We start from the raw sequence: 11,081 nt of genomic DNA, 5'->3' as shown, positions 1-11,081 counted from the left end.
AAGTGATGGTTTGATGCTTCCTTTTTATATAAAGAGCTTCTCTCAAACTCCAAGGAACATTTTTACTTGATAAACTTTCTTTTCTAATTTCCTTCCCATTGGGATCAAATTTCAGCGCCACACAATGTGTGACAGGTACGTGTAATGTTTCTTCTGTTTTCTCTCTCTTTTTAGTTATTTAATTGATAATTTATTGTTTAAAACGTCCATAACTTCATCTTGAAGCTATCCATACACATTTAGTTGGATTTGATAGTGATATAGTTGATTTTGGTGTATTTCGGGGTTTTCGCAAAAGTGAAAGTGAAAGTGCTCTTTATTAGACTTGAGCGCAGCTTTTATTTCAAGAAATAGGGATAAAAATTTGCTTTATTACAGTGAAATGTGTTACTTTAACCAATGAAAGGGTTAGGGAATACTTTTCAATCACTTTTCACCAAATTTAAGCTTTTTCGCAAGCAAAAGTAAGGTTTACGCAACTTTTTTGTATGTTTGCGGTAATCTCAGGGTTCTGCGCGACACCATAAATTTGCTGAGACATGCAAAAGAAAATGGCTTTACTTTCTTTCTTAAGGTGAAAATTGGATCAGTGCATCAAGTTCAACTGAAATCTGTCAAAAATCCCATATTGAAAGCTTTTTTTCCTCTTTCTACAGCAAAAAATAGTTTTAAGGCCAGTTTGCGCAAAACAGCAAAACCGGGGGTTTTCAATCTTGTGGCGGAAGAATCTCAGGATTGGCTGGTCCGATTTACTTGGAATTTTGTACACAGCTTTCTCATAGTGCAAGGGGTGTTTTGAGTGAAACAGATTTTTCAAAAAATGTTTTGTTGATTTCAAAATTAAAAAAAACAGTTTTTTGCGTTTTTACCCCCGGTTTTTGATTTTTTTAAAAAAATTTTTCACTCAAAACACAGTAGGTCAATATTGTAACATAACTGCCAAATATCAAAATCTAACTCCATCTGGTTGTTGAGATTCTTCTGCCACAAGATTTTGATATCTATTTTTAGAAATGACGTCATGACCCCCCGTCTTTGAAATTTCTAACTTTTTTTTCTATTTTTAGATTAAGATAATAATGAAGTATCATCATACAAAGTTTCAACAATATATCATTTATACATTTTGAGATATTTCAATTTGAATATTTTTTGACATTTTCAAAAAGTTTGTTAACGACCACCTTAAGGGCCAAACGTCTGATAGATCATTTACCTTGAGTGCCCTCCCCCCCCCGGGGGTCAACTGATGCTTGTCCGGGGGATCAAAAGTCACAATGTCCAGGGGGGGGGGGCTCCAAAAAAATGTTATATCCTTCACCCCTAAATTCAATTTTTTCTGGAAAAGTCCAATGATTTTGATGGGCCATCATTCATATCAGAAAGCGATGATAGTATACAACAGATTTTTCTCAATTTTAGATAAATTCTACTGTTTATAGAAAGAAGTTGATATAAACTTTGCGCAAGTGAAAGAAGTCTTTATCACAAGTTCCTTCAAAGCACAAAGTCAAAGAATGAAAAGTTCATTTTTTCTTCTTCATTTTCAAAAAAATTTTAATTCATTTTTCTCAAGTATATTGCAGTTCCCTGAAATATTCTGAATTGAAAGATTTTGTTTATGCTTTATAGAATGGAATTCTTTAGTCGCATTTTTTAAGGAATCTTTTTTTTAATGGATTGAGATTTTTCATAAAAAACAGGGTATCTATGACCTATGTGTACAATACATTCTCTATAATTTGTGAAGCGCTTCATTAAAAATGCATAATGCTGCAGGAGTCACGTTTCACTTCGTCGTTGATGTTCAAGTATTATGCGAAATTTTCGACTTTAAGTAAGTCGTCTTGTTAATATTTGGATAAGGAGTGTTATGAATGGAATTTTTTTTTGAAATTTCATTCCAGGGGGTCTGGAAACTAAAAAATGCATTTTTTGAATTAAGAAATCAAAGAAGTATTTTTTCAAAAATGTAATCCATTCATAACACTCTAGACCATAAATTGAATTTCTCCTGAAAATTTCAAGTTCATAGCACTTGTCAATCCTGAGAAAACGTTGCCAAGGTGTGCGAAAACCCCCTGAAACCTATTTTGAGAAAACAGTCCGTAAAGTCAGAAGTAGATATATATATTTCTATTTCTCTGTAATAAATCGACCGTTTTACAAAATTCTTTCGCTGTTTGACTAAAATGGACTATAGTTCTACTTTATATACTTTAAAAAAGGCTTTGAAATATCAAAATAGTCCAGAAATTCCAAATTATCACTTTCACGTGATGTGCGCCATCCTTAAAATTTTGCGCCAAACTCCACGTCAACATTGATTTAAGTCAATTTAAATGTGTTTTCACAACAAAAACCATATTTTCAATGTAATAGATCATCCTAGTATATTTTCCTCACTGATTCTGCCAGTTTATAAGTTAATCTAAAGTTGATCTGTTGTGATACAAGAATCCACTTGGACATCTAGCCGTGCACGATTTCTTCGACTTCGTGACATGTAAATAATCCAGCCAGAGGGCGGAGGGAGCGCCCCAGACCTTCAATAATTCATCACACACAATTGTTAAACCAGCCTCCAGGCTTTCAATTCCTTTAACACTTGGATCTTTAAATAGATACATCATTGAATATGCCTTTGGTCTTCGTCCTTCAATAAGTTTTTCGGTGTCGTCAAACTAAGTTCATATCGAAAACGTTGAGTTTGAGAATCAAGTCTTTGGTTTCACCTAGCTCAAGCTTTCTTAGTTGAGAAGAATGACATTAAAGAGCTAAGAATGTCATCAGTCAATCCAACATTTCCAAATTAAAGCAGTTTTCAAAGTCGAAATCACTGCTGACAGCCTCCAAAATTTGTATGTTTTTAAAAATATCATTTCTTTGGTTACCATCTTTGATTACGTCATATTAGGAAATCCCGCGAAAAAAAGGCGGTATTGATTTAGACGCCCGAAAAGGGCGTAAAAAGATCTTTCGTTTGGTATGTCATGATCCTATGTTTAGATCAGCCATAAAGAAATCAGGCCCTAGCAACGGGTATGATTTTTCGTTGCTAAGGAAATTACTTTAGATCAGGGTCTAGAAAAAACCTTATATCTCAGGAAATATAAATGCTACGACCTTAAAATTTTCAGAGTGTGTTCAGAAAGGGTATAGGGTCATTAAAAACGCGCAAAATCTCGAAATCGATCATTTTTTCACCAAATCTCAAAACTTCATGTGACTCCCACCTTAACGTCTTTTTCATGATAATTAATGATTGGGATTGAATTTTTAATGAAACTTAGCTTACTACGGCTTTGGTACATACCACACCCTTTACAAATGGTAACGTCTATTTAACATCCATTTAACGTCTTTTTCATGATAATTACTGATTACCATTGAATTTTGAAATGGAATTTAACTTAATCCATTCAACCTCTTTTTTCATGGTAATAAGTATTGAATTCTCAAATGCCGATAGCTTGTACCACACCCTTTGATATTGGAAAGAAATATTCAACGTCCATTTAGCATATATTCATTTCTAGGTTATTTAGATGTATTTTCAAATAAGGTTTCACACAAGAGATTTAGAGTATATACATATATAACATTTTTGAAATGTGAAAACACTATGAAAAAGTGAAACACTATTGTTTTTTTTTTTTTTCGTTAAACTTTTTATTTCAAACACACGTTACATTGACTTTTAAGATTGTTATTGCCCCGAAGAGGCTTTTGTTGCTTCACGTAGTGGACTAGACAGGAGACCCGTCGTGTGTTTTTTTTAATTTGATGTACACAAGACGGGTTCGAGCTGTGAGTCCAATATTGGACTCACATTTATCTGGCACCCAGATGGTGAAATTTTCATTCGACACGCTAAAGCTCTGAAGATCGGGAAATTGGCCCGCTCCCTTTAGAGCTTTAGCGTGGGCGGCCGCCAATCCACCATCGGAATATCAGATAAGACTCACATTTTTTACAGTGGGAAATTCGAATTTAGCGCTGTCCTCACTTACTAAATGTAAAATAAAAACCAAATTTCGAAAGTTGCGCTTTCTCTAAGAAAGTGTGACCAGTAAAAGAATAACAAAATTTGATTGGCTATGTTTTCAACCGTTATTAGGATCTGAGAAATTCAAACTCTCAGCCCATACCATGCTATACATTTCGCCATCAGTTTATTAAAGAAGAAATCATAGCATGGATTTCCCAGGCTAGTAGCGGACTTGCTCGCCAAAAAATATTCATGATGTTGATGTTGTTTCGTTTCTCAGGCGGGCCGCGAGCGAGGTTCTAAAAATGTTCACGCGTGCGTACTTACTTTACTTTTGCTGCGTCCGAATAAACTAGCTATATATACGTACACCCTACAGAGAAGGTAGGTTTCCGAGCTATCCCGAATCATTTGTACGATGGCCCCTAAGGCTCACCACGCACTTCCAGTTCTTATAAAATTTGTGAACTAGAACTGTCTAGGGTCATGGCAACCTCGATCCCTGCGTATTATCAGCTTTTTGATTCTTACTGATAGCGCTAGATAATACCCTGGCATTGGCTGGTTTTCGAACGCGAAAGATTACGTAATTCAAAAACAAAACTTCTCTGGCGTCAATCAGTAACGTAAATAAAGCCTGGGATACACGGGGACGAGGTTGGGGTCATGGCCCAGAAGGCTCACAAGACACTGCGCACTTCCGAGTTTTTTTGTGACAACACTACGCACTTCTATTTCTAAAAATATTTTAGAGACGCAAAAGTCCCCTCGAAAGATAGCCGTTCTGGTCAGCAAAATAGATACCGAGTTGTAATAAATGAGTTAATGATAATAGCAAAGAGGCTCGGAAATCCCGAGTTATTTTTCCCGAGTTAAAAAAACCGAGTTACGAAAAAACCGAGTTATGACGTCATTTTTCGGAAATTTTGACGTCATTTTGTACCTTCTATATGACGTCATTTTCAGTTTTGTAGGTCGTTTTTTTCCCGTGACTTTAAAATCTCGAGTTATCTCCGATGGTATCTTAACTCATTTAAATTTCCGAATCATTTCTCGTTTTTTAACTCGGTTTCGTTATTTTCCTTCCTGTAAATTCTCAGATTCTCGAGTTATTTTGGTGTTCACAGCAGAAGACTCAAAACACACCCACACACTTTCTAGTTTTTCATGCACTAGGGTGGTCCAATGGCGCGGAAAATGCTAGCAGCGTGGCGTATTTTTTTTCCGTCAGCGGAAAAAAAAATACGCAGCAGCGTGGAGGCAAAAAAACAAAGTTGATATTTGTTCACTTTTTAGCTTCCCCGATTTTTGCCACTGGGGGGGGGGGGGATTTTGCTGACTAGCACTTAACTCAGAAGTTTTAACCTGTAACTCTTGATATGAACAACTCGGAAATGTTAACTCATTTTGCGTAACTCGACATTCATATCATTTTAAAGACCAAAAAAAATTTCATCGCGCGGGCCGCTCGCTTGGAAATTTTCCGCTGTGAAAAAAAGTCAGAAGTGCGCAGTGTCACTTGAGCCTTCTGGGCCATTGACCCTAGGCAGTTCCAGTTCACAAATTTTATAAGAACTGGAAGTGCGTAAAAACTAGAAGTGCGTGTTTTGACCCTTCTGGGCCATCGTACATTTGGACAAGTTCACAGTCAAGAATCAAGAAAACAGAGGTATAATTTTAAAATATCCTTGAAAATGTCAAAGATTTCTGATAGTAACAATGCTTTGAAAAATGTTCAGCCCTTCTTATGAAGGAAATTCTCAGGAAAATATTGATCAGCCTTCTTATGAAGGAATTTCTCAGAAAAATATAGTCGAAGGTTTTTAGTAGGATTACATGTACAATAATAATAGAGGTAATAGAGACCTACATTTTATGAATTCATGTAGACGGCAAGAATCAGTGTATACGTGTGCAGTAGATTCGTTTTTGGAAGTAGCATATTCTACGTTTGGCTCTTATGTTGCCAAAATTGAGACACAGAGCTTATTTTTTGATTTGTTAACAGATTCTTTGAGGTCTAGGTCTTACAGTATCATTTTAAATTCAGACATTACAGACGATAGAGAAAATGAGGAAAATTTATCTGTCATTCGCCAACCTGTTTGGGATTTCTTAATTACAAACTGTACATCTTTTGAAAATCGTGATGCCAATGCAGAGTTTTCTCAATTTTTTTCAGGACAGACTGCTGTTTGTAATCTTTCAGTCCAGGAGAAAGATTTATTTGAGACACGTTACAGATTCGAGGGATCAAATTAAATTTGTTGTTCTACAGGACTGATAATTCAATTGAAATAAAAATCTATTTTACTGATCGGCCGACCCAAATTTTTCAGATGATCTGTCTGTAGAACACCAAGTTGAATTGTCTCGTCTTGGTGAATTTTCTTTAGTATGTTAAAACTCTTAAAGGCATGATGAAAAACCCATCTGAGGAATTACGCAGTGTCTAGTGATAGAACTTTTTGAATTGTGCCCAAAACATTTGAAAATTTGTATTTGTTTTTAGTTTTTTGCCAGGAGTTTTTTAATTAAGCGCGGTCCCTGCACAAACCACAAACCAAATTTGTCAGATGGTGTATTTTCATTGCTTCTTTAGAGCTTTGAAATAACACCATCTGAATATGAGGTTATCTTTTTGAAGCTTCCACATCTAGCTTTTGTGCTTTGGTGTGTAAACAAATTATTTAAGTTGAAGCCTTCAAATGTTTAGCTATTTTACATTTACTCAAGTTAGTATTTTTTTCTTTTGACTAAGTAGACATTTGTAACTTTCAGTTTTAAGGATGGTTTTCTTTAACATTTCTTTCTTGTTAATTTTGGCATTTTTAAAACTCCTTTATTTGCACTTAAAGCTAACAACTCTTTTAATTAAAGCGCTCTGAACTTTGGCTAAAGCCTTAATATTCACTGCAAAATTTCACCTATGACTATCATTCTCTCATTAAATAACGTCCGAAACAACAAACCACAATAGATTTGAGTAGACGCACTAGTGGCCTCTATTATATCAAATAACTTAATATATGCAGTGTGCATAGCTGTCAACCTGAAGCGTCTAGAATGCGGTAGAAAGTAGAAACAGATTAAAAAAACAGTCAGGAAAAAAATCAGGGAATCGGGAAATTCGGAATAAAAAATGCGATATTCGATTCTTTCTAATTTGGGAAATCAGGATATTATTATTGGGAAATCGGGATCGAAAAATCGGGCAAATTTAGACAATGACTTTTCAAATAATTCCGTAATATTCCGATTTAGATAAAGGGCGTCGAGAAATGCGCGGGAGTCTCCCGCGCAATGCGGGAGAGTTGACAGCTATGATGTGTCTCTGAAAGCGCCTCAAGGCTACACCCTCACTTAATCTTGAAATTCCTTCTAATTTTCCCACTCTTCTATTACACTCAGTCTTAAAACAACAAAAAAGAAATGTTTATTTTCCAGAAAAATTTGTCCTACAAATCCTACCTAAGTTTACCCTGATTGCGTACATATTGTGAAACATTCTTCTCAAACCTAATTATTCCAAAGTAATCTTGAGGTTGAGTCAGAATATACTCCTCAGTTGTCACATCCTACTGCCGGACTTTAAGGATGACAGCCAAGAAAAGGACTTTACATCTAATTTCAACTTTAGAACATAATGTTGTTTTAAAAGGCTTTTATCGTCGTAACTAAATGTTACTTATCAAATTATAATGGCTGGCAATAAATGTTTAACTCCGGCGGTTTTGGGGCATTTATAGCTTCAGCTAACTGCTAGTACCTACCTTTTTTGAAATATACAGAAAATTATTTTCAATATCAACAGAATGAACCCTGAGAATATATCAATTCAATATACCCCCTGTGTCACGTCTCCGGTGGAAGAAAACCCTTTAAATATCCCCAGTCATAAAATGAAAGGGATTTTCCATCCCCACTGGGATATTTTTCCTAAATTTATCCCCATTGGTGATAATAAAAAATTATAACAAAAAAAAAGACGTTGGATGGATACTAAATGGAAGTTATATACCAGTGGTCTATCATACTAAGTTTCATTTAAAAACTTTTTTAGAAACTATCATAAATGGATGTTAAATGGGCATTGCCAAATTCAAAGGGTGTGGTATATACCAAACGTCTATTTATGCTAAATTCAATTCTAATCATTAATTATCATAAAAAAGACGTTAAATGGATGTTAAATGGACGAAATCATTTGTAAAGGGTGTGGTATGTACTAAAGCCTTGTCATGCTAAATTTCATTAAAAAAACTAAGTCCATAAGATAAAAGTTTTTTTACATGCTGACTGAAATTCGCAAAAATATAATCATAAAACCGTTCGCTAATTACATAACTGTGCAAAAAATACTTACGTAACTGTGCAGCTCGAAAATTACATACCTGCGCAAAATAATTATATATCTGCGCAGAAATTACATAACTGCGCAAAATAATTACATATCTGCAAAAATTACATTACTGCGCACAACAGTGCTCAATGGTTGTATGTAACACAACCAGGGTGAAATCATACGATTTTAAGAAAAGTGGATAAGAATCAATTTAGTACTGTCAGTTTCATCCTTTACGAATCATCAGCTAATTCGTTGAAAAACTCTTTCCTTCTTACTCATAAGATTGATCTATGAAAATTTGAATTAGAAATGTGATTTGATACACGCTATTTTTTTTATAAGAATACACTTTATAAGAATGTCCATGATGAAAATGGCCAAAAAATTAAGAATACGCTAAGAATATCACCATCATGGAATTTTGAGATGTATGTACTATATGTTAAATCTAGTCTGAATTAGGATCATAACCTAAGAATGATGTAAGAATATTTTAGGATGATTTTTCCAAAAAAGTTAAGAATATCCATGATGAAATGGATTTACACCATTCTTATAAAAAAGGGTACCAAAGGGAATAATGAAAATTAAATTAATCTTTAGATTTATAATTGGCTATTAAAAACTTACTCTCGGGTACCTAATAGCCTCCCCCGCGCTAATTAATTTTTCGAAAATTTTCTACCCAGGACATTCTTTATTCCAACCCCCCGCTTATTAATTTTTGGGAAAATGTTTTTGAAAGTTCCCTCTTTTGTCCCAATTCAGCTGTATTAGCCTCCTTTTCAAAATTTTTCCACCCAGGACACTTTTATTCCAACCCCCCGCTTATTAAGTTTTGAGATTTTTTCCAAACCCCCCGGCTATTAGGTACCCTATTCATAAGTCGGCAATTCGACACTAATTCAGAACGTTGTTCAAAAGTTTGTCTTGGTACGGGTGTTTTAAAATCACGTACTTTTCGCAAAGTAAAGCTTGCATGATTTTGAAACGTTATTGTAGCTGTTAATTTGTTTTACTGTCGACCATTTCAAATAAGTGGGGTTCAAGTTATTGGTCAGCCCCGGTGACCCTTCAAATCCCTTTCACGATTTTTTTCCGGTGGTCGTCATTAAGATGTTTAAGTTTAAACCCGATTTCGGATTATTTTCGGAAAACAAGTTATCAGGAAAGCTTTGGCGCGAAAAAATTTTTTCTATGGAAGAGAAAAGAAACAACATAACTTCATTTAAAGATTTGCGAAACGTCAAAGTATGGCGTAACATAAACTTAGAATCGCCATAACTTTTGATTGAATTATCAAAACTGGACGGAATTTCCTAAGCAGCTTCCTCAATATAAAATGACCCTATTCATTCAAATTATACTAGGTGAGGCCCCCAAGTGGACCCGGAAGATTCACGCATTCACGCAAATTTTCCTGGAGCTTCACGCAATAACCCAATTTTTCAGAAAATCGGAAAATTTTCGGGAAAATCGGAAAAACATTGGAAAATCGGGAACACTGCACACAATCAGTGGAAAAAAGGGAAAAATTCACGCTCAAAATAACCCAGATTCACACATTCACGCAGTTAAAAAGTGGATTTTCACGTTCACGCAAGTTTTTCAGTTCACGCATTCACGAAATTTTTTTCAATTTTCACGCATTCACGCTTTCACGCAACAGAAAATGTCCATTCACGCATTCACGCAAACCGTTAGGGGCCCCTAGGTTCAACACGCCATTTAAATCAATCTGAATCAATTGACTATTCTTCTTGTCAGGGTTCCTTTTTAAGGCTCTAAAGATATCTGACAGGTTCTCAAATTTACTAATTTTCAAGATGTGTATCTGACAGGGTCGATTTTTTATTATTTTGGACAATTTTCAGGGTGGAAAACAGAAAATTTTCGTCTACTTTTATTTTAAGATAAAAAGATTTTTTTGTCTGAAGTTCAACCAAAATGAGCTTTTCAACCTTTTTGGCTTTAACATCGAATTAGGTTTCTTGATTGTACTTCCTTCTATTCGTTTTAAGCTTATTGGGCTGACCTTCCAGCGCAGGTGGTTTATTTTCTTTCAATTGCCAAACGTAAGACGATAATGTTTTACTATTACTGTATTTTTTTTGCCGATGTTGTTTTGTGCTCACTAATTCGGACTTACTTTCACATTGTTCTGATTGAATAATTTGTGAAGTTTCTTGCTTTTTGAAAAATGTGTATCAATCAGTTGTAAAAACTGTTTTGCGATGTTTGAGGAAACATTTTTGTTGAATGTAGGATTGAACCATTATCTGGTTAATAAATTATAAACAAATTATTCAATCGGAGCACAATGTGAAAGTAAGTTATATATAGCTGTACCCCAAATATTGGACGAATAATTAATGGACACAACAAAAAACTTACTGCAACCAGAGAACGGGATAAACCATGCAACTGCCGAGCAGAATGTCCTGTCCAAGGAAATAGCAAAAAAACTTCTCTCGTATACCAGTCTGACGTCACCGCCGAAAACACCCATATATAAAGTATACACGCTTATAAGAAAAATATAAATATGCTCATATTGGGCGCCATCCTTTGACTAATTAGTTAGAACTAATAACCGAAGGGTATATCACCGTCTCGGGGGAGGGGGGTACTTAGGCAAATGGAGGGTACGGTATGTACCGCCCTTAAGGGTACCTTTTATAGACTTCCAAAGTGTCATAAAATTCACAAAATTGTTGTTCCTTCTTTTAGTCCTGCAAAGGG

The sequence above is a fragment of the Clytia hemisphaerica genome, unplaced genomic scaffold, assembly GCF_902728285.1.
Source record: "Clytia hemisphaerica strain Z4C2 unplaced genomic scaffold, Clytia hemisphaerica genome assembly, whole genome shotgun sequence".
NCBI lineage: Eukaryota > Metazoa > Cnidaria > Hydrozoa > Leptothecata > Clytiidae > Clytia > Clytia hemisphaerica.
Note: the sequence above shows the minus strand (reverse complement) of the source record.